The sequence below is a fragment of the Meriones unguiculatus genome, chromosome 1 (assembly GCF_030254825.1).
Source record: "Meriones unguiculatus strain TT.TT164.6M chromosome 1, Bangor_MerUng_6.1, whole genome shotgun sequence".
Lineage (NCBI taxonomy): Eukaryota > Metazoa > Chordata > Mammalia > Rodentia > Muridae > Meriones > Meriones unguiculatus.
Window position 1 is genome coordinate 96037668 of NC_083349.1, and position 24099 is coordinate 96061766.

The 24099-nt window shown below is 46.1% G+C and overlaps 1 long non-coding RNA gene across 1 annotated transcript; it reads left to right on the plus strand.

The window, feature by feature from the left end:
- Positions 1-1068: 1068 nt before the first annotated feature.
- LOC132648806 (uncharacterized) lies at positions 1069-23997 on the plus strand. Its single transcript, XR_009587212.1, has 3 exons — positions 1069-1154; positions 20208-20449; positions 22763-23997. It is a non-coding gene; the product is annotated as an uncharacterized LOC132648806 (long non-coding RNA).
- Positions 23998-24099: the final 102 nt, after the last annotated feature.

Sequence of the window (24099 nt, forward strand, 5' to 3'; positions counted from 1 at the left end):
TCATCTTGCTTATGGGTAAACTGGAGATAAGAGTACTAATGGTCTCTGTACGTTAAAAGAATTAAATGAAGTCATCACTATGGGGCTAGCAAGGTGCCTAGAACATACAAGAGTCTGGGTGAATAAGAATGAGCATTCAAGCCTGGCTAGGTGGCTCTTGCCTGAAATCCCAGCACTCAGGGAGGCAGAAACAGGCGGACCTCTGTGAGTTCTAAGGCCAGCCTGGTCTATAAAGCGAGTCCAGGACAGCCAAGGCTACACAGAAAAACCCTGTCTGGAGAAACAAAACAAAACAAAAGAATGATCATTCATTTAGTTCCCATTCATTCTGGAGGAGATGCAGAAATACACACCTAAGATAACAAAAATGCATGCTGAGAGCTGTACTAGCTTCCCACGGCAGATGAAGGAGATCAGAGAAAGAGACCCTGGGCCCATGGGCTGTCGGGCAATGCTTCTGAAGGGGGAGGCATTTGCTTGGCTGATCAGGCCAAGGAAGGAAGGAGAAATAACAGGCATGTTCCACCGAAGGCACAGATAGCAGCATCCCTTTGCAGACTTGAGACTGGCAGTGTGATCTGAGGACCACACACATCATTCCTGAGGCTTCTGGCGAAGGTGAGCAACACTGTAAGCATGTGAGAAGGTCTCAGAGGACATGCGATGGTGGGCAGTGGCCATAGTGAAGCAATAGCGTGCTTGGAAAGTCCAGCTGGGATCTTCTGGCTTCCCTTAGCGCTGGCCTTGCCTCTTCAGCTGCCTGTCTTTCCTGATCCCTCACCCTCCTTTTCTTCACTACCTTCTGTCTTGTGGAGGGCAGAGGGACACGAGGCCCTGGATGCTTGCTTTCTTCTTCCCGCTGAACCTTCTGGTCTGAGGTCTTCTTGCCTCGCTCCATGGAGCAAGACTGTCCCTATGCATGTGATCCTGGCAGTGTGGGGCACGGCTGTGCGGCTGTGGCCTTGCTTGCTCCCGATTATTTCTCCTTAATTGAGTGTAAAGAATGTTAGGAATGTGGAGCAGACTGCAGGAAGAGGGCTGTGCAGCCCCCTCGGGGACCCAGATTCTGGACTCTGAGATGGGAGAACTGCAGACGACCGGAACGCACAGAGTGTGTGTCCATTCTGGGTTCCCTATCTCCTCTGCATAACATGGTGAGTGGGCCGACTTCTTCAAGCCTTGGTCTTCCGCCTTCTCTGTTCTTCGCCCCTGTTGCCAGAGAGTTCTACATTCATGTCGAACTGGCCATGATCACCCCTCTTCCTGGGTGTCTTTCTTGATTTAAACCCACTTGGGTTTTTTCTTTGTTTATTTTACTTTATTTTATTTTGATTTTTGTTTTCCGAGACAGAGTTTCTTTGTGTAGCCCTGGCTGTTCTGCAACTACTTGCTCTGTAGATCAGGCTAGCCTCAAAATCACAGGGATCTACTTGACTCTGCCTTCCAAGTGCTGGGATTAAGGCTGTGTGCCACCACTGCCCAGCCTGTTTTTGTTTGCTTTTTTATTTGTTTTTCGATTTAAATCCATCTGATACAAAGAATCCTTATAAATCCGTAATTCCGGATGGACTCTAAAAGGGATCCATTCTCCTCTGGTAGAGAAGAGTGTTCTTGACCGCTGAGACCCCTGGGACTGAGCTGTGCAAAGGGTGGGTGCAGGTTTGACCCCAGTGACTGCCACAGTGAGCTGCCTTGTCTTCTCAGGATGCAGGCTCGGTCCTGACACAGCCAACATTAGCCATGTAGCCTGAGGTGAGGTTCTGATTCCTCTCATGGTGTACGCTGGTGGCATTCACATACCTGTCAAGGTGGCCTTAGATTTGCTGAAGCGTGTGGCACACAGAGCAGGGCCTCTGATGAATATTTGGATGTTTTTTTTTGTAGGAGACTGGAGGAAGAGGGCCAACTCAGTAAGTGTTCCTAGAGACCACGTTGAAGGGACAGGGTGGCCTGGAAGACTTACACGGAGCTGAGTAGATCACGGAGCAGGTGTATGTGGAAGAGCGGTCTGTGTGGCAGGCAAGAGAGAAGTACTGGTTAGGGCTTGATAGCTCTCAGTAAAATAAATGATAGCTGTCTTTCTCCGTATCCCCTTTCCTCAAGCCTGACCAGAGGAAGTGGCTGATTTGGTGATGGGAGGGGCCCAGGCTATATTTAAAGGACTTCATGTCCAGGAGAGACATTTTGTAAGGTAGCCAGCCAGTCCTCCTGGAACAGTAGAGTGTGAGGCTGCTGTCTGTATTTTTATACACAGGATGGGGATAGGTTAAGGGCGGTCGGGGCTGGGCAGACAGTCCTGCCTGGCTTCTTCCGCCGTAGGCAGTGCCAGCCACCTTCAGACTCCAGTTTCCTCTGCTTCTTCCGATGACACTCTCTGGGAAAGATACGCCTGAAAGTTGCAAGGCTGAGAACACGCTGCGTATATTCGGCAACTTCTGGAACGTTCCTGCTGTTAGTGATTTGCAAATTTCTCCCAAGATGAAAATTCAAAACAAAGTGGAAAGTAAATGGGCCTTGTGATCGATTGATAGGGCGGGAAGCTTTATCATTGGGGTGTTTATTGTGCAGGGCTAGCCAAAGAACCTGAGCAGGGCCAGCGGCGGGGGGGGGGGGGTGTTCCTCATCTCTTTGGTGCCTGGAATGTTGGGTATTTGCGAAGTTCAGGAAAGTTGTTGACCTGCTGGGCTAAAAGTGTTCCATCCTGCCCTGTGTGGCAGGAGGTACCCAAGAACAAGAGTACCAATGAAGCAGAGGTACAACCTGAGAATCAGGACTTGCAAAAGTGTTAGGATGGAGTGATGAGGCTTGGGATGCAGGAGGGCGGTGTGTTTATTTGCACAACTCCTCTCCCCCGAGGAACAGGCTGAACATTTTTGAGACGCCAAACACTAAACCTCTTTCTTCCTCAGAGCTGTGCCCCTCCTGGAGTCCAGAAGCAGTTCTGTTTTCTCTTCCAGCCCCCATCTCCATCCCTGTCCACATCTGGATCTACATTCCTGTCTAGAGGCACAACAGCCCTGGGAGCAGCCATGGCTGAGCCACATCTGGGGCTCTGATGGCCACATCTGTTCCACCCTTCTCCGTGCCGCTTACTTCTATTTTGACTTTTAACTTCATCTGTGGAGTCTAGAGGGGATCTGTAGAATGGTGGGCCCCTAATCTCAGACACTGTCAGTTTCTAGAGGAAGGCTTGGAAGTGGGGGGGGGAGAGAAGGGGGACCCTTCCTGTCACCAAGCCCTCCTGTCCCCTCACCTCTGCTCTCATAGGTTCTTGGCTCTAAAGTCTCATGTCAGAGAGACAGCTAGGGACGAATTGTACCAGAGGTCTCCCACCTCCCTGGTGCCGCTCTGCCTATGGCACCGAGCCTTTCTGTTCTGGGAGCTGGTTACACTCTTGTCACTGGCTTGGAGCATATGGCTCCATAAGACAAAGGCAGAGAGTGGTGGGAGAACACTCAGGTCAGATACTGGAGGGGGATGAGTATGGGAGGTGGAAGGAGGGACAAGATGGGACTGCACACAAGTGGCTGAGGGTGGTCTGTCTTAGGAGTGAGTTCCGAGACTTGTTTAAGAAAAGGAAAGGCCATGGGTAATGCCAACATGTCACACAAAGACCAAGGGCTATATGGCCAAAGAGTGAGGTATGCTGAGCATCTCTTGATGTGGTCTTTTGTGGTTGAACAAACAGGCTGGGGAAAAAAAGAAAAAAGACCCTGACACAGACCCTGACCCAGGAAAAACAGAGGGCTGTAGAGAAGGAGTGATTTTCTTCCAGTCTGTTCAAGACCTGTGGGTCTCTGTAGAGCTTTGCAAAACACTGTCTCTACAGTTGAGGCCTTCTTGGCTGGAGAGGCAGACCTTTTGTTAGCTTTCCACACTGCACTAGAGAAATTATCAGGTCTGGAGCACAAAGAAAAAACTGGCATGGTCCTGACTGGGACGTTGTGAGCAGCTGAACAAGCCCCTTCTGTGAACTGTCTATGAGAGAAGCCACTGCTTTGGTCCTTGTCCCTGTCCTAATTGAGGATGCCCTCCTGCTGTTCTGGAAGGCTCAGGAACCTTGTAGAGTTTTAGAAGCCCTTTTACCTAGCTTGTTCCTTGAGATGAATCAGAACTCTGGCTGGGCCCAGTTAAAACTCACTGATCAGGAAAAACTCTTTGGAAGAGGCAGGGTCAGGCAGTGATGAGGTTTCTAGTGTTTTTTGAAACTGGGGATTACCCAGGAAATTACCCAGGAGTGGGCAATTTCCATAAACTGATCTGTCTCACCAATGCTGAGACGCTCACAGAAAGGTGATAAAGATACCAGGTCAAATTCAACTGTTGGGGGATCCAGGCTGAGACCATTTTGAAGTTTTTGAAACTGTAAGGGGTGGGTAATAGGACTGGGTCTGAGGCTGGGGTGACATTTGGGGTGGAGGTCAATGGAAGAGTTGGTTTTGAGGATGAAAAACCACATCCGGGCTATGTCTTAGCATAGACTCAGGAGACACTGCGGTATGCTGGCGGTTCAGCTTCCTGGGTGAAGGAGGGGTGCCCTTCCTCGTCTGTCTAAGCCTGGCGCTTTTCCCAGGGTGACTCTCCAACCTATTTGGTGTTATTCTGGTGGCAAGAACGTTGCACAAGATTAAGGCATCCCTTGAGCAGAGCCGGGCTGGGAGGGAACACCAGATCACGATTTGAAGGATTATCAGGAATTCACCACCCAGAGTGCTTGAATTTTAGGGTAATTCCAGTCCTCCCACACTTAGCCTGCCCTGCCTCCTGCTTCCAGCTTATCCAGTCTCCATCACAGGCAGCCAGGTACTCTCTCTTGTCTGGCCTTAGATTCCAGGACTTTGTGTTCCCAGCTCCCTTTAAGTCACAAGGGGAAGCAGGGAGGAAATCTTGGCCTGGCCTGGGTGGCCCTCTCTTCTCCCTGTCCTCCCCCACCTCCACACTAATTCTCCTCCAATCTCATCTCCTGGGGGAGGGTAGGACACAAAAGCCGGATCTCTCTCTCCTCTTTGCAGCCTCTCCCCTCCTCTCTCCCAGTTCCCTCCAGGGCTGAAGGAGGCCAAAGAAAACAGAGCGCTTCTCCAGCTCTCTCTCTGGCTCTCCCTCACTTCCTGCTCCGGGAAGATGGTTTACTCCCTCCCCCGCCCTGGCAGAACCTGGTCTTGGTGTCGAGTTTCTGGAGAGCTCCCAGAGTCCAGATTGGGCTCTAACTGGACCCTTTATTTCTCTTCATTTCACCCATTTCATGTTTACCCCACCCCCTACACAAAGCCGTCTATCCCAGTTGCCCCTCCATGTGTTGAAATTTTGCTCTTCAGATGGTGGAAAAATCCAGTGGAAGAAAAGTTCTCTTGAGGATGAAGGACAGACAAGGAAGAACAGTGAGCTGAAGAGAAGGATGGCTGCCGTAAGGAAGGCTTTGTGCAATGGCTGAGAAGGAATTCTGGGCACACAGGGACCAAATACTGTTCCTTTTGGTGCTTGTGACCCACTGCAAAGAAGTTCCTGCTTGTGGCACAGGAGTGTGCCTGTAGCTAAATGACATTGGGCTGGCCAAGGGCAGACTTGAAAGATGGTACAACAGTGAGAACAGGGGACCAAATGGCCCCAACCCAAGTTAGGGCCAACCTAGCAGACATGTCTCTCTCAGAAATCTCTTGTTCTTTGGAATCCTGGTCAATCCAGTTCCAAGTCTAGCCACTTCCCTCCTCCAAATTCCCCAAGACAATTCTAAGGTATTTTCCTTTGCTCTGGGGAGACCTTTAATGAGGAGGTGCAAACGTCTTTAAAAGTCTGGACCTCTGCATACCCCTGTTGTAAAATGCAAGTTAAAAAAAAAAATAGAAAGGAGGAAGAGAAAGGAGGATCCAGAGGAGCCAGAAGAGAAGCCTGCTTCTACAGATGATTATTATTACCACGATAGCTTATGATCACCTACCTGAGCCTGCAGGCTATCTCACAGGAGGCCCTGAGGAGTGGTGGGATGAGGGTGTCACATCCCATAGGACTGGCCAGCAGGAGCTCTGCGTTTTCAGGCTTGTTACAAATCTACTCGTGCCCAACACTTTGCTGTTCACTGGTGATATGATGATGGATAAGAACCAGACAGACGATGGGGACAAAGGTATCAACCAGGAAGCTCAGCGCCCCACGTCAAATGCCTAGAGTAGAAGCTCATCCAGGAATGGGCATTTGTAACAGGGCTGAGTTAGTGAGGGTCTCAGGCTGACTGAAGACTTTGAACAATGACAACATGGGGAAATGTCACATTTTATTGGGGGAGATCTTGTCTAGTTTTGAGTTGAGGACTAAGAGCATGATCATGGGATTTGTAGAATATGTATTTTTCCTTAGAAAAATTCCAGAAATGCAGCTTGCTTGCTGCTGCTAGAACTCACCATGGAAAGTCCACTGAGCCACCCCCCCCCCCCACTAGGGCTCATTCTCCTCCTTGCTTTTCAGTCTTTATTTAATTTCTACTTCTCCAGTGAGGTCTTCCTGGACTTCCCCTTTATAAGCTGTCTCTCCTTCCATAGCTCTGTCTTCTAGTTTTCAACTTGCTTTTCTCCGTAGCACTTACTGCCATCAACATTTCATTCTAGTTCTTTTTCCTTTGTCTCTTATCATGAGACTGTCAGCAGCTCCATGAAGACCAGGACTTTCATGTGCTTTATATATCACTATATCCCTTCTGCCTGAAAGCCTGGCACAAAGCAGAGGCTCAGTAAGTACTTGATTCCTGTTGGAAACAAGCCTGTAGATCTCTAAAATGGGCCAAAGATGGTGCTTCTGAGAGACAACCAATGACTTTCAGATGCTAATTTGCAAGCTAGCTGCAGCAGGGTCATTTCGGGATACTTAATAAGTAGTCTCCAGAATTCCTCTTAAACCAGTGAATTAAAACTTCTGCAAATGGATTCTGAATTCAACAAAGATGCCCAGGGATTCAGTGTATGACAAGGTTAGAAGTCATACCTAGAAAATTTGGAAAACAGAACACACGTTTTTCTAGATTCAGTAAGAGAGTGGGGAAGTCTAGGAAGGTGGCAGGGAGACCCACCCAGGAGGTTAGCATTCTGGTCTTGCTCAGAAATCAGGGTGGCTTAGACTAATATTAAGACACTGAAGACAGCAAGAAATGATGGGTTCAGGGGAAGCTTGGAAGTTCAGATCTTAGAGACAGGCAAAGAGAGAAGGTTTTGAGACTAACCCTTGGGCCCCAGGCTTGTCCAGGTGCAGAGGAGAGGGGGGTTCCTTCACTCAGATAAGGTTACCATGAAGAAAGACCTAGTTTGGGGGATAAGATTATGACTTTGGTCTTAGATGTGTTGAACACAGGGTACTTCTGGGACCTGAAAGGGAAAATGGGAAACTGCCAGTCACATGCCCAGGCCACGTATCTAAACCATCATGGTCAGAATGGAAATGGCTGGTTTTCAGCTAAGCAAGGAGACTGAGATCAAAGGAGACGACAGAGACCACATCTTGTGAAAAAAAAATGTAGACATATAATTCCCATTGTGAGAAACAAAATCGTAGCGGCTAAAGTAAAATGACATGTGCTCTGAAGGAACACAAAACAAGACAGGATCTACATGGCTTGATTGCATGTGTCGCTCTCACCAACAGGGCTCGCTGACACAAATATGAAATGATAGGCTGTGACTCACAGGGAAGGTAATCCAATTTGTGCACTTGCCTCTGACCTTGAGTGCCTTAGTTGAGCTTGGAGAGTAGTTCTAATTGAATCAACACCAAACTGGGTGGGGATGCAGGCAAGATATGATGTTGTCTGTTGTGGGAAGACACCGCACTTTAAACAGGAAAAGAAAAATGGGCTGAGAAGAGATGTGGGGAAAGTGATTCAGGACAACAAGATGGCAATGGCTAGCTTCTCCAGCCTGGCCCAGAGGAGGGGAGTGTAGGTCATGATACGCAGGGATAGCCTGATGGCCAGGGAGGGTTCATTGCTTTGGGGTGAGGGAGCTGTCTTCTCAAGGGCCATTTGTTTAGACTTTGCTTACCAAGCAGAATTAAATAATAGAGAATGCTCTGTAAGCACTTAGCAGTAACTGAGAGCGTTCTGCTAAGTCCTTTTCATGCATTATCCCATTTAATCAGCACAATAATCAACGGCACAGATTACTTTTGTGGCTTGGATTGCACAGATGATGAAATTGAGGCATAGGGTTGTTGGTTAATTTGCCTAAGATCACACAGATAATTGAGAAAGAGTATCAGAGACTGTCTGGCTTTTGGGCTCTCACTCCAGTATGTCCTGTATTCACATACTAGTTGGTTGTTTTCTTCGGGGACTTGAATAAGACAGGGAGGGATCGATCCCATGTTACTTTAATTTGTTGGAACTTCTGCTTTGGTGCTGCTCCTGTGAATTTTTGCAGCCCAAGTCTCTTGCCAAGAGTGTTAGAAGAATGTCCAGGAGCTGGGGGTGTAGTTCCATTGGTAGAGTTCTTTACTAGCGTACATGAAGACTTGGGTTTGAGCCCTAGCACCATGTAAGCTGTGCAGTGCCTCAGTCTGAAGAATCAGAAGTTCAAGGTCATCCTCATATACTGAGAGCTTAGGGCTTCAAACAAACAAAGAATATCCAAACTGTTATGAAAGAAATAGACTGGTGGCTCTCAGCTTGTGGGTTGTGGCCCCTTTTGGAGGTGGCATCAAGCACTCTTTCTTAGGGGTTACCTAAGACCATGGGGAAACACACATATTTTACATTGTAATTCATAATAGTAGCAAAATTACAGTTATGAAATAGCAACTAAAATAGGGGTCACCACAACACGAGGAACTATATGGAAGGGTCGCAGCATTAGGAAGGCTGAGAACCACTGGATTAGACTCTGTCTAGCTGCTGCTTTCTTCTTTTGGTTGCAAACTCAGGTTTCTTTAATATATGTTTATGAATACTTGTTTATTCCATACTTGTGTTTTAAACATTCTTGTGGAAAAACATTTCTACTCCCAGATGTAAGTAGAACCTAAAATGTGTAAAAGTATAGGGCAAGGTTTGGTCTTTCAATGTAGCCCTTTTGTAGAGAAAAATTTCCAGAAGCCTCCAGCCCTGCCCCCTCAAAGGCTTCACATGGGAGAAAAGTACATGCTTTGCAAATTCTATGTCTTGACTGCTTGCAAATGCCTGTAATTTTGAAGCTGTTGTGGAAGCTATATTTCTATATTGCTCTATGCAATAAAACACATATGGGAAAGATTGGTTTTTCCAGTTTCCTGGCTTTATTTATTTATTTTCATTATTTAAATTATGTGTAGGTGTATCTATTTGCACAGAGCTGGAGTTACAGACAGTTGTGAGCCGCCTCACATGGATGTTGGAAATTGAACTCAGGTCCTCTGGAAGAGCATCAAGTGCTTTTAGCCACTGAGCCATCTCTCTACCCACTCAGGTCCCTAGTTTTTAATGTGCTGTCAGATTGCCTAGATGGCATTGCAATGAAAAGTTCAGCAGATCACACTCCTAGCTGACAAGGCCATCTTCTGTCTTCATACTACTAGTTCTACATGTTTAAAATTGGAACTCGGTACAGAGTCACAGGAAGTTGTAGAAAAACGTTCAAGGGCTCATGTGCTCTTTACCTGCTTGTCCACAATGGTATCAGCTTGGATGCTGTTACTAGTGATTAGACAAGATTCAACAATAGCTCAAGATCTTTTGTGGCAAGCTTGCAAGAAGAACGTTTTAAATTTCAGCTCAAAGTTCATGTTTGAGCAGCGACTGGCAGATGAAGTCTTGCTTGATAACCTAATTTGAAGACTTTAAAAATGCATTTGGGGATTTTATGTGTGAGATCTCCTAAAAATGCAGAAATCTATGCAGAGTCATAGTTGAAAGACTATCCAAGCTCCTAACCATGGCTTACAAAGCTTGCAAAAGCAGAGTCATGCCTGTGACCCAGCTCTCATTTCCTTCTCCTGCTCTTTGTCCTTTCTCCTCTCTTCCTCTTCCTCAGTTCTATTCTTCTCCCGTCCTTCTTTACCTCTTCCTGCCCCTCCTCCCCATCTCTAATTACTCTCTTGTATCTGAGCGCTCCAGCTACCAAGCGGACACCCTTTATTTCTTAGTTCCTTTTTGAATCCTAAGATATTTCTTTGGGGACACTGTTTCTTCATTCTTACCTGGCAGAATCCTATTGTTTTATCTTAAATGTCATCTTCTGGGACTCTGCCCACAATTTTTAAGGAATTTTATTTACATTGGTGTCCTGTCTCTATGTGTGCCTGTGTGAGGGTGTCAGATCCTCTGGAACTGGAACTATAGACATTTGTGAACTGTCATGTGGGTGCTGGGATTTGAACTTCGGCCCTTTGGAAGAGCAGGCAGTACTCCTAACCCCCGAGCCATCTCTCCAGCCCCTCTGCCAGAAATTTTATCTAAAAATTCTTTTGATTATGGTCTCTTGTTGCACCTTGGTTACTTTCTTCAGGGAACCTGCTGTAACTTGTCAGACATGTGATCACCTTTATTGCGTCTTTTGTTGTTTACTGGCTTTCAACACAACTAGGCTGAGGGAAAAGGCCGTTTGGGATGCTCCATAGATGCTTGCTGAGCGACGTTTAGATGGTCAGAAAGTTACGTGACAAACTCACTGTGCAGTTATTTTCTACACCAATCCAGTTTTACTTTATTTTGTAGGTTTATCATATATATATATATGAACGTTTTGCTTGTATGTATGCCTGTGTACCACTGGAATACCTGGTGCCTACTGAAGTCAGAAGAGGATGTTGTATTCCCTGGAAGTAGAATTATGGATGGTTAGGAGATGCCATGTGGGTGCTGGGAACCAAACCTGGGTCTTCTGTAAAGCAACCAGTGCTCTTAACCACTGAGCCATGGCTCCAGCAACTCTCTCCACCTTTTAATCTTTTCCCCCCAGAAGGATTTCTAGAACTATCCAAGACTGGGACCTCAGCCACTTAGTAGATGATAGGGTGCAATGCCACAAGGTGCTATTTGATTGACTTTACCTATGTTCTGAATATAAACAGAATCTCCTCTTCCCTTTGCCATTGTTGTCCATATCTGCTATAGAGTAAATGTCGGATTATAGACTGGGCCACTGGCTAAAAAGCTTTTCATGTAGACTTGCTCATTTAATTAATATAAAATCCCAGAAGATGGTCATTATTGTCCTCATTTTAGGAGTGAGGACACAGCTCAGAGAAGTGAAGTGGGCCAGGCAGAGATAACATAGTTGGCGATACCTACCCACCACAAGGAGAACTTTTCCCACAAGTGGTCCCAGTGAAATCTGTGAGCATTGTTTTTAGTGGTTTCAAGGAGTCTTTAATGCAATTGAAAGGTGTCTGCCTCAAGCAGCGAAGGGTTAGTTTAGAAAAAGAAGAGAATGAAAAAGAAGAATGGGGCAGCTATTGCAGCGCTGGTGATACTTCGGGGTCAAATGAGTCCTCAGGCATTTTCTGTAACATAAGTGCTTTCATTATGGTAACTGAGAAATTCAGGGTAAGGGAAATTACTAATTTACCATGGTTATGCATGTCATTCACCCTCTCCTCCTCCTCTCGTGACTGCAAAATAGGAGAGGAAAATGTTTTCAGCCATTTAAGTCACTCACATTCGTGTCTCCAGTTTTTGGGGAGGAAAGAAAATGGCAAGCATTTGTTAAAAGAAGCTATTTTCCTCCCTCTTTAGGATGAGGAATGTCTTATGTGGCCTCTCCTCTCCTGCACCATGCTCTCATAATGATTTGCTGTCAGGACAGACAGGACCTATGCTTGAATCTGTGACTCATTCTAGGGGAAGACTTAGTGGACTGTTGGACCTGAATCTCTGTGTCCTCACTTCCCCACACAAACGCTGAACTAACTCTGAAGTGATGGTGTGAAAACATGGTAAGTGCCCTAATCAAAAAGGACCCCAGTAAGCAGTCGTGCCCCTTTATCAAGGAGGGATGTAGGCAGAAGGCATTGTCTACGAATCAGAGCCAGAGCTCACATCACACACCGAAATCAACAATGTCTTTTTAAAAATTACTTTATTATTATTGTAGACAAGGTCTCACTACATAGCGCTGGCTGGCCTGAAACTCGCTAAGTAGACTGGGCAGTCCTCAGACTCACAGAGAGCCACCTGCCTCTGCCTTCCTGCGTGCCGAGGTTCGAGGTGTGTGACACCACACCTGGCCCCTGCCAGTGTTTGGATCTTGAACTTCTTAGCCTCCAGGTCTGTGAAACTTTAATTGATGTTTACAAATGACCAAGTTCACCGTGTTTTGCTGCAGCAGCTCAAATAGAATAAGGGAGATGTTGTAGAGTTTTCCCACAGATTTGTTCAAAGTGACTTTTTTTCTTCCTCGGACAGACACAAGTATCACATTATTTATTCTTTTGTAAACACACACAGAGACACACATTATATACATACATATATATATTTGCTTGTTTTTTCTTTCTTTTTTTCTTTTTTCTTTTTTTTTCTATTTTAGGCTGGCCTTGAATTCCCTATATAGCTGAGGATAAAATTTAACTTCTGATTTCCATGCCTCAACCTCTCCTGTTCTGGAATTCTAGTTATGACCCACTATGCCGGATTTACGTAGCACTGGGCATTGGACACAAGGCTTCATGCGCCATGCACATCAGGCAGGCATTCCTTCAACTGAGCTGTGTCCTTACCTCCAAAGTGACTTAGAATGTATTTCATGTACGTGTGTGGACCTAAGTGAATGCACATGTACCACATGCATGACTGGTGCCTGTGGAGGTTGGAAGAGGGCACCAGATATCCTGGAACCGAACTTGACAGATGGTGGTGAGCCTCCATGGAGGTCCTGGGAATCAAAGCTGAACCTGGGTTCTCTGGAAGATCAGCCGGTACTCTTAACTGCTGAGCCATCTTGCTTTTTTTTGGTTTTTGTTTTTGTTTATTTAAGACAGAGTTTCTCCATGTAGCTCTGGCTGTCCTGCAACTATTAGCTCTGAGGACCTGGCTGGCCTTGAACTCAGAGATCCATCTGCCTCTGCCTCCCAAGTGCTAGGATTAAAGGTGTGTGCCACCAAAGCTCAGTGCTCTGAGCCATCCTGTCAGCCCCTTCAAAGTGACTTTAAAAGTTCCTGTCTCTCTAGGACTTCCACTTGAGGCAAGACTATCACATCACCTGAATGTAGTGCTTTAACTTAAGAAGAAAAGAAGTCTTTTCCTTTGTTCACTGTAAAACATCCATGTACAATGAACCTTGTGATTGTCCAACCACAATCTGCAGTTCAAAGAGACCTTTGGAGATCTTGATCCTTAGCTGTTCAAAATCACAAAGGATTAAAACCCCGTCCGTTATTGAAAACTATGTACAGAGCCGGATTAGTAACCCATGGTGGGTTCATACAAAGGAATACTATTCAGCAAGATGAGCGAACTGTTGCTGTTTACCTGGCAGAGTCTACGTGATTCTATATCTGTAATACAATGAGGAACAAACAAACAAAAAGCTAGACACAGCACATAGAACTTCATTCTATTTCTAACAGGTGACACTGATCAGTGGTTTTGAAAGTCAGCCCTTTGTGGGCAATGTATTTGCAGTTGCTCAAAAAGAAGCAGCAGAAAGAGACTTGAATTCTGGGACCATTATCTTCTTTGAACAGAACACCCTACAGGGTACGATTGATTGTGAAATTTTATCAAGCTGCATACGCAACAAATTGGGCACTTTCATTATGCTAATTATACTGCCAAAAGAATTAGAGAAAAGTAAGTGCAAAGGTTTGAGGGAGAGAACGAGTTGCTGGCAGGCATCCCAGCATCCTTCACTCCAGACATGATGGCAGCCTCCACTCCATTCTGTCTCACCCTGGGTGGTGGATGGTGGGAATGAGGGGCAGGCTCCGGGGAGACATGGTGGTCTCTAATTATACTTTTTCTTTTAGAAAGTGGAATACCCCCACCATAGGACTTTAAATGATAGTCTATGAAAGAACCTCCTTGATGTCATTTATGGACAAATTCCTCCAGTAGAGTGAATAACCCTCCACCACAGCACATGATCACTCTGCCTGCCAGGCCTGGGCAGTGGCACCCAGAGGTTTGGATCACCACAGCCCTGCTCTTTTCTGCCCTGCAACCTTGGGCAGAGTCCTTTCTCTGAGCCTCAATCACTTCCTCACAGAATGAAGCTGAGACTTAAATGATGCTTCTCAGAGATTTCTGTCTGGTACCTGGCCTGCACATGTGCAAAGGAGTTGTTCTTACAGTACCTTTGATTTTTGTTCTGCACTGAGTGATGTTTTTTAATTTTGGGAATAAGGACCAAAAACCTCCTAATCCTTCTAAAACATTGCCACCAAATGGTTACCAAGAATCCAAACATCGGAGTCTTAGAAGACGGATTCTTATTTAAACTACCACATTCTACTACCTGGCCCCCTTAGAACTGTGACCAAATCATAATGCAAAATGCATTTAGTCCAAATTTAAGAAGTCTCCATAATCTTTCACAGTCTCAAAGCAATCTAAAACTCCAGTCTTTTCTGAGACTCCAGATAGTCTCTTAATTGTAACCCCAGTAAAAATCAAAAGCAAATTACATACTTCCAATACACATACAATTTATTACCATTGCATACAATATATTACCATTCAATAGGGGAGAAATGGGAGCACAGTGAGGAAATACTGGACCAACGCAAGATGGAAACCCCGCAGGGAAAACTCCAAATTTTACAGTTCCATGTACAATGTCAAAAGGCTTAGATGGCTTCTGCTCTTCCAGCTTTACTGCCTGAAATATACATCTCTCTCTTAGGCTGATTCCCACTCCCTGTACACAGCTCTTCCTGGCAGAGATCTCACTGAACTGGCATCTCCAACATCTTGGGAGCACTAACGGAACCAGGTTTCACTTCTGTAGCTTTACATAATGGCTTCCATGCTAGGACTCCTCAGTTATCTGACCTCAACAACTCACTGAAAACAGAGAAGATTCCACGGCCTTTTACTTGTGCATCTTTGTCCCTGGGTGACATATTCAAGGTCAGATGCCAGGCTGGGATAGACCCAGGCCCACTTGGAGGACACTAATAGTAGCCTTTGTATGTTGTTGCTTTCTAAGCCTTTTGCTTCCACAAGTTAGAAGTTTAGTGTTGCCCCTAGGGCACCCTTTCCTTTATTCCACTACCGATTAGGTCTTCCCTAACGGCACCAATCTCATTAGCAATTACAGCCTCTTTTGCAGCACATGCCTTGACTGCAGCATGAAGCCTGTTGGTGTCCGTTTTCTCTTCAAATTGTTCATTCTGTATTTTTTTTTTCTGCCCGGTTTCCCCATTTCATTATATACCTGCATAAGAGTGATTACTAATAAGCATACGGCAGAGTTAAAATTAGGCTGTTTTGAAATCTTCTCCATCAAAAAAATTAGTCTGTTACATCTATCTATCTATCTATCTATCTATCTATCTATCTATCTATCTATCTATCTATCTTCCAGCTTATTATTTTTTTTGAAACAGGGTTTTTATGTGTAGCCTTGGCTATTCTGTAACTCACTCTGTAGACTAGGCTAGCCTCAAACTCAGAGATCTACCTGCCTCTGCCTCCCAAGTGCTGGGATTAAAAGCGTGTGATACCACTGCCTGGATGATTGTTACTTTTAAATTTAGTCTCAGACAAGTTCCTATGATAAGAACAGAGAGCAGCCACATTCTTTGCCAAAATATCTTATAAGAAAGGTCTCTAGTTCAGTTGCTAACATTGTTAACCACTTGATCTGGGCCTCTACTGTCTGCAAAACTCTCAGTACCACTGTCTTCCAAGTTCCTTCTAGGAGGGGTTGGTAAGCTCTACTGCTATCATTAAGTGGGTTTTCTAGCCCAGAGTTCCAAAGTCTTCCATATTCCTCCAAAATACAACACGGTTGGGCCTAGCACAGCAATAGTCCACTTCCTGTACCAACTTCCGTATCAGTTACTTTTCTGTTGCTGTGACAAACACCATGATCAAGGCAACTTGTAGAAGGAAGGGTTTATTTGGGCTTACAGTTCCAGAGGGTTTAAAAGTCCATCATTATAGCAAGTCACAGACATGGTGGCAGGAAATGAAGCTGAGAGCTCACATCTCAAACTAAAGTAGGAGGCAGAGAGTGAAAACTGGGAATGGTGAGTGGCTTTGAAACCTCAAAGCCCACACCCTGTGGCATACTTCCTCCCACAAGGCCACGTCACCTAATTGTACCCAAACAGTGCTGTCAACTATGGACCAAGAATTCAAACATCTGCACCTGTGTGGGCACATTCTCATTTATATCACTACAGAGTCCTTTTTAGTATGAGATCTTGCCTCTTGAATTTTACCTTGTAGCTTTGTTAGATGGTCTGTTGAGGTTTGTGGCCATAGATCCTAGTTAAGGTGCAGCATCCATACCTGTCTGATTCCTCGGTTCCTTAGATTAGATTATTAGCAAAGTCAGGAGCTGGTGTGTTCCAAGAGGAGTGAGTGTGGCTACCCGTGGTCTGGCAGCCCTGATGATCTCAGACACTGAGGTCTGGCCAACCTCAGGGGCTGTGGTCTGATGGCTAAGTTCAGTGGCAAGTCTGTGGAGTGGTTGGGGTAACTGAAGTGGTGATGAGGAGACATGTGTCTGAGGAAGCCTAGAAGGTCAGTGGCTGGGCTGGGAGAATCTTGGAATCTGGGCTTTAAGGAGGAGAGAGCTATAGTCACAGATTAGAATTTTGAACACATATAGACTCTTAGCCCAAATTGCCAGTGGCTTCCAGGGCTCTGGAGAGGAGCTCCTGGTAGCTGAGGAAGCTTTGGGACCATGCTAGCCCAGGAACCCCCCAACTCTTTTGGTCATTAGGGAAGTTGACATCCATTGTCTCTCTTCTTCAACAAAGACACTTACTTGCTTTGTGTTCCAGTCAAATCCTTCTATCTGGGATTTGCTCTCATTGCACCATTTCTCATGTCTATATCCCTTCTTTAGACCCTTTCCTTAGTCTTAGACTCACCCAGGAGGAACACAGGATTTGGTATTAGAGAGAGCTGGGCAGCAGTTCTGGCTCAGAGTGGCCGTGTGACCAGAACCAAGTTACTTCTTTTCTGAATCTTGGTTTCCCCACTTATATGTGGGAATAATAAAACTACCTGACTCATGAAGTAATATAGCCTAAGTGCTTGCCCTTGTGTAAATGCTAAATAAAATAAGTGGTGGTCCCTGTAGTGCAGACGTGAGGGGACAGCGGGTGTGAACAGAAAGTGTGGCATATGGGATTAAGATTTCTGGTCTGAGCTGGACATGGTGGTGAACGCCTTGAAATCCAGCACTCGGGGGCAGAGACAGCTGGACCTCCGTGAGTTTGGGGCCAGTCTGATGTAGAGAGTGAGTTCCAGAATAGCCAGGGCTGCACAGAGAAACCCTGTCTCAGAACAAAACAACGCAAAAAATATTTCTGCTCTGAAGTGTGTGTGAGAGTCAGGATGAGCTAGTGTCTGAGGTACCATGCCTGTCCTCTTTCTGGCCTTTCTCTATCTGGCCTTTCTCTACCTGTGCCGTTCTGATTCTCCCTCAGGGCCATCACTGGATCCTGTCAGGGCTATGACGGGGTCCTGTCCTGTCTGTGATCTCTAGAGGACCCTGCTGTCCTGACTGAAGAGCTGCCTACCCATCTTCCCATCTTAAGGTAGAAGCCCAGGCCTGAGCGAGCCCCGTCCCTTTGCCCTCTGGCTATGGACTGCCCCTGAAGTGCCCTCCTCCATCCCCACATGGCAGCAGCCTCCCGGGATACAGCAAGTCGGCCTCATCCGATGTTGTTTATGTAATCCTTCCCTGAAGTAACAAGGTGTTTACTGTTGCACAAACACATTTTGGTTTAACGGCTGACAGTAAAACTGTCTGATAAAGTTTGATTTAGCGAAAGAAAGCAAAATAAATCTGGGGACACAGAGAGCCGTAGGGGAGAGGGGCTGCTGGGTCTTAATGAAAGGGGCAAGAAAACACTAGCCAGGGACTGATCTATACTAACCTGGCTGTTCTTTCTGCCCCTCTTCCAAAAGTCCCCCGACAGTCCCCTTTTCAGGAAGTTCCCTGAGATCCTGATCAATCACAAGCTCCCGATCCAGGAATTCCCTAGCTGTGGCACACGTCTGGCTCTCTCCCTTCTCTGCCTCCCGTGAAAGGCTCCTTCGTCTTCCAACCTCCAGCGCAATTTGCTGCTTGCTGCAAAGGCTCCTCTGAACGCTGGCGCAGACAGAGGTAGTAGTGTGGAATGGAAGATCCCTGAACGCAATCCTGGGAGCTGGCTCCAGCTCTGTCATGTATGCTGCAGAGGCCTTGGGCAACTCACCTTGCTTTTAGAGATGCCAGCTCGCTTGGCTGCAAGAGGTGTGAGGGCAATAAAATCCATAGCACAACCTGTTTCTTAATTAGACCCTTGCTACAGTCAGGACAGCCCTGCCTTGCCAGCCCGGCAGTCTCACACGGGACATGCTGGTTGCTTTCTGGCCTGTTCTGCTTGTTAAGGAGAGCACGGCAGGCATTTGTTCTTGCAGGTGGGTCTTCGATGCTTCGGGTCAGTTAGAGGGTGAGCCTTTCCTCTTCTGCTCCACATCTGATTAGTGAACTCTAGAGGACCCAGGAGCCTCCAAAGCATATGAAGAATTCTCTGAGTCCCAAACGACCAGAAAAACGTAAGTGTAAGGAAATACACCCAGCTGCTAGACTGGGTGCCAGTGACAGTAAATGCTGACAAGAACATGGCAGTGTGAGTGTGCTCGCATGTGGCTTCAGGGAGCATCCGCTGAGTAGAGGAAGAAGGGACTGCGGTAGGAGGATTGTACCTATGAGCTAGTTTTCCTCTTCACACAAGGGGGACAAGGCCCGGCTTGTGCATCAGTATCCCATGCTGGTGTTGATTAGAGGGTGAGAGCACCTGAGTGCCATCCTGGAGCATATAAGGAGAAGATGTGGTAGCAACATTTGGAGGCAGAAAAAGACAGAAGGAGATGTATCTTATTTATATCAATTAAAAACTACTTTTTTTCAAAAGCACACAAATATGATGCATATCAAGCCTATTGGATTGTTTTGGGTAGAGGATGGGGATGAGATTTGAGGACAAAAGGGAATTTTTCAAAGGTCTGTCTGACACAGTAGCCTCTTTTTCACTTCATCTTTCCCAGTGATCCCATTGTCACTTGTCTATTTTCCTTGAGCTTGCCCGTGCCTAGCTGCCACCAGTTAACACAGGTGAGTGTATGGGGAAGAGTGAGGATCCAGGGAGCTTGAGGGGGGCCAAACCCTATTAGCCACAGAGTCTGGATGCTGCTCAGCAAGGGCCTCTTGAATGAGCTGAAGAAATGCTGGTTCTTCAGTCTCCAGCAAATGTCTCTAGCTCCTTGAGCTTGGATTCCTATGGGTGTCAAGACAGAGATGATGATTATAACCCTTTCCAGGGATGCTGTGAGGACGAGTAGGTCCTAGTGAGCATCTGCAAAGAGGCATCCAGGTCAGCAGAGAAGGGCAAAACAGAAGGCAGTGGCTCAGATCCCAGCGCCTCTTGTGCTAGTTGCAGACTCTGAATCGTGTAGATCTTATTTCGCATCAGGTTTTACATTCTGTAAAGTGAGGATCGCTAATGCCAACTGTGTAGAGCTAATTGAGGGTTAATGACAGTGCCAATTGCTGCCAGAACATTTGCTGTCTAACAGTAGATGTGCAGAAAGCAGTCTCTTTCCAGTCACTAATTTATTTGATGAGTAATTGGTGAGTCCTGTTGTAATCTGGATGTTTTTGCTCCCCATCTCCAGACTCATACATTGAAATGCTATCACCCTCAAGGCCGAGGTGTTGGGGGTAGATGATGAAGTCATGAGGTGGTTCCCTCATGAAGTCATTGATGTTTGTCTAAGAGAGGCTTCAGGGACCTGCTATATGTCTTTTGCTGTTAAGGCACACATAAAATGTTCCATCTAGGAAGCGGAGAGTGGACCGTTATGGACACCAAATCTACTGATGCCTTGGACTTTCCAGTACCTCATTGGAGAGGGAGGTTGACACAGCTCCGGTGGTTCAGGACAGTCTCTTGGGTCTCTCTAGTTTTTGCCTTGTGACATATTGTGCTTCAGATCCTCATGTGGCAGCTGGCTCCCATCAGCGCCAGGACACATGCTCTGGTCCTGGTGACACAAGGTGACATCATCTCTGCTTCATTTTGTTCACTAGAAATAAGTCACTGACTCCAGTCCTGGCGCAGTGGAGGAGGAGATGACATGGATAGAAGGGGATCAACCGGCCTGGAGATGTATGGAGTCAGTCTGTGTAGGACGGCTCGTTTCCAGTCGCAATGTGGTTGCCCAGGACGAGAGGCTGCTGAGGGGTTCACCAGTGCACGCAGCAGGGCCATCGGAGCTTCATCTCGGGAGCACGAGCCAGCTGTGCTTTCTACAAGAACTACGCATGATCAAGTAACTAGGAACTATTTATTTATCCATACAGTGATGTGGGCTGAGCCATCCTGGCTAATTAGGCCCTCTGGCTGCTCATGCTGGGGCTGTTTCAACTTTCAGGGAAAAGGCATTTATTTATGTGGATGTATATGACCATGTTAGTCCATGTAAAGCTCTGTGTGTGTGTGTGCGTGTGTGTATGTATGTATATTTCTCTATCTTCTCTGCCTCTTGAGTCCTGCCCCTCCCTGGGCCTACAGACCCCTAGGTTCACCTTTCTTCTGTCCCCAGTGCCCTTTGTCGGGAGGTCACGTGTGAGGAAACAAGCCCCACATGGTTTTAATCATTTTGCTATAAAAGCCGAGCTGCTCTCTGCTTTGATCAGGGTTGAGCTGGTGGAGGAAGGGCCAGGGGCCGGGCTGGCCTGTCCGTGAAGCCCTCCGCCGCAGCTCCCACATCAGACCGCAGCCATAAAATGGAGCACAGCTCATTAATTCTCCCTCTTAACCAGGGCACCTGACAAGAACTGACTTTGAAAACCCAGAGGACGGATGGGTGGGCGGGTGGACGGCTCTTGGTCTAGGGGAGAAACATCTGTTTCCAGGTCTCTGGCTGTTAAATTGACATCTTTTTATTTGAAAAATTTCTTTTATTTCGCAACTTCCTGCAGTTGGCAAGGTCTCTAGTGCCAGGGGATAGACTGAGTGGCTTTGTGGATGATGCGAGCTGAGCAGCCCGGCTGTCCAGCTGAACAGACCTCCAGGTGCCACAGTGGGTAGCTTGGCCCTCTGTCAATTATTAAACTTGTGTTAGTGCAGAGAACATCAAACTCTATAAAAAAGCGAAATGGCCTTGAAATTGAAAACCTTGTGAACGTCCTTGAGCCTCCATATGAGAAATATTAGTGCTTAAGAGTTAAAAAACTCACCTTGAGCCTAGTATGTTTCATCAAGTATCCTCTCTCTGGACTTAGCAATCAAGTTTCCCTAATAAAAACAACTCAAACCCCTGCGCTCTGCAGCCTTCATCCTACAAGCTGAGATAGCTATTGGTAACCAAAGACCCAGATTTGACCTTTAACCTTGAACTGTCAAAGGTCACTGGCAGAGGCTGAGTTGGTTATCCTTTCATCCTGAAAAGGATGAGAGCCTGGAACGCTTAGGATAGGGGGCTGGAAGTGATGGGTGGAGGATCTCATTTATTTCTTCTTTGTCATGGGAGCCTTTGCATTGGACCATTGGTAACAGGATACATCACAGACAGCCTTAGATGTCAGTCAGCCTTTGAGAAACAAGGTTAAGGATGAGTTTACAGGATCAAGAGGTAACTGCTTTTGATGTACCCCTGTATGTGTTCAAGTGTGTGCGTGCTCATGTGTGCCATGTATGGTACTAGAAGAAGTGAGTAAGAATCTGAGTGTATCTGTGTGTAAGTGTTGATTCCATGGTGTGTTTCTGAAGCTTATGCCTGTGAAATGAGTGAATGACTGAAGAGTTTGCTCTGGTCATGGAGTGATCTGTGTGTTCAGGCACACTGTAATTGTGGGCATCAGGATTTCCTAAAAGAGGCATCCTCGGTGGGTTTTTCTTTGCCAGTGAAAGATCCCCAGCATTCCCATCCTGCCCCCGGAAGCCCTCAGTGAGACTGCAGGCTGTCCAGTCACTTTGCAGGGGTCCTTCTCCTTCTAGCCTCGTCAAACTGCTGCTTAACTTTATGCATTGCACTTCAGTTTTCTTTTCTTCTCCCCCCACCCCAATTTTTAAAAAGATTATTTATTTTACTTTGTGTGTATGGATGTTTTACCTGCATGTATGTGTGCATATCATGTATGTGTCTGTTGGATCTCCTGGAAATGGGATTATAGATGGTTGTGACCTACCATAAGGGTTCTGGGAACCAAACATAGGTCCTCTGCAAGAGCAGCGAGTGCTCTTAACCTCTAAGCCATCTCTCCAGTGCCACTTCAGTTTCCTTAGAGAATCCATGAAGTCGCTTATGTAAAGCAACTTGAAACAATCTGGCACAAAATAACATTTGGCTCAACATCATCAGCAATGCTTTTTATCATTTTCACTATTTCCAAGTCTTCATTCAGACCTGATGTCTTAGTTACGGCTACTATTGTTGCGATGAAACACCATGAGCAAGAGCACCTTGGGGAGAAAAGGATTTATTTGTCTGACACTTGCACATTGTAGTCCATCACAGAAGGAAGTCGGGACAGGCACTCAAACAAGGCAGGGATCTGGAGGGAGGAGCTGTGCAGAGGTCATGGAGGGGTGCTGCTTACTGTCTTGCTCATTGCTGCTTGCTTTGTCTGCTTTCTTTTAGAACACAGGACCACCAGCCCGTACGTGGTGGCACCACCCAAGATGGACCGGGCCCTCCCCAACCAATCACTAATTAAGAAAATACCTTACAGGCTTGCCTATTAGTCTAATCTTACGGAGGCATTTTCTTAATTGAGGTTCCTTCCTCTCAGATGACCCTCGCTTGTGTTAAGTTGACGTGAAACCAGCCAGCAATCCTGGCTCTCTGTGATGTCTTTTATTCTTCCTTTATCACATGGTCAATTCTCAGAGAATCAGTTCCCAGTCCCTTGAGCAGTATTGCAGTAAACCACCTTTCCAGACCAAATCACTCACCCAGGCGTGTATGACCTATAAGGTGTGCCCCTGAGGGGGTGGTCACTCATTAATTTCTCAGCCTCTTGGGGTGGAGAACCTCAGCTAGCCCAGGCAGCGTGCTTCCTCCTATGCTTCCTCTCCCCTCTCTGCACTTGGCGTGAGAAGGGAAGTGCATATGTAAGGATGTATCTGCTGCTAGCTTCCTACCAGTTTGGTGCCAAGCAAATGAGAAAGTCAACATCCTGGTCACTCTAGCTTTCCTGTTCCAATGTGAATACATTAAAAGACAGCATTCCAGCTGTGCAAATCACCAAGCCATTGAAATGTTTTTTTTTTTTTTTAACTTTAACCATTAAAGATTTAACTAGTCAATAAATCCAAGTATGTGGGGGGTGGTTACCAAATGTTTATTACGTTGCTCTTGCTTTTAACTTAGCAGCACATACCATGCTTGCACTTCCATGGGCAAGACCTTTCTTTACAGTTGAAATTGACGATGTCCCCACCAAACACAAGGAAGAAGTCTCTGTCTCCAGAAGGATTCACTCGCCTTTTCTCAAATCTCCTTGGAAGTTAAGATGGCTTCTATCAGTTTAATAAACCAATTCACTTGCTGGACAAACGGTCTATAATACCTTCTTGTTGCCACAGTTGAGCGTGACTGACGTAACCTAAAAGTCGACTTTCAGCATGAGCATCTTGCTGACACTTTTCCACATTCAGATTCTGTAAAGGCACAAATGGATATAGCTTTGGTGAAGAAAAATGTCAATACCTTTTCTCTTAGTATCTTTTACGTGAGTTGGGTAATCAGATTTTAGGCCTTGACCAGTTTGTTTTTCCTGAGACAGGGTTTCTCTGTGTAACAGTGGCTGTCCTGGACTCACTTTGTAGACCAGGCTGGCCTTGAACTCACAGACCTGCCCCAGCCTCATGAGTACTGGAACTGAATGTGTGTGCCACTGCCACTACACAGTGGCCCTGGAAATTTTAAAAAGAAATAAAGAAAAATAGTTGTTATTATTATTGTTGTTGTTTTTT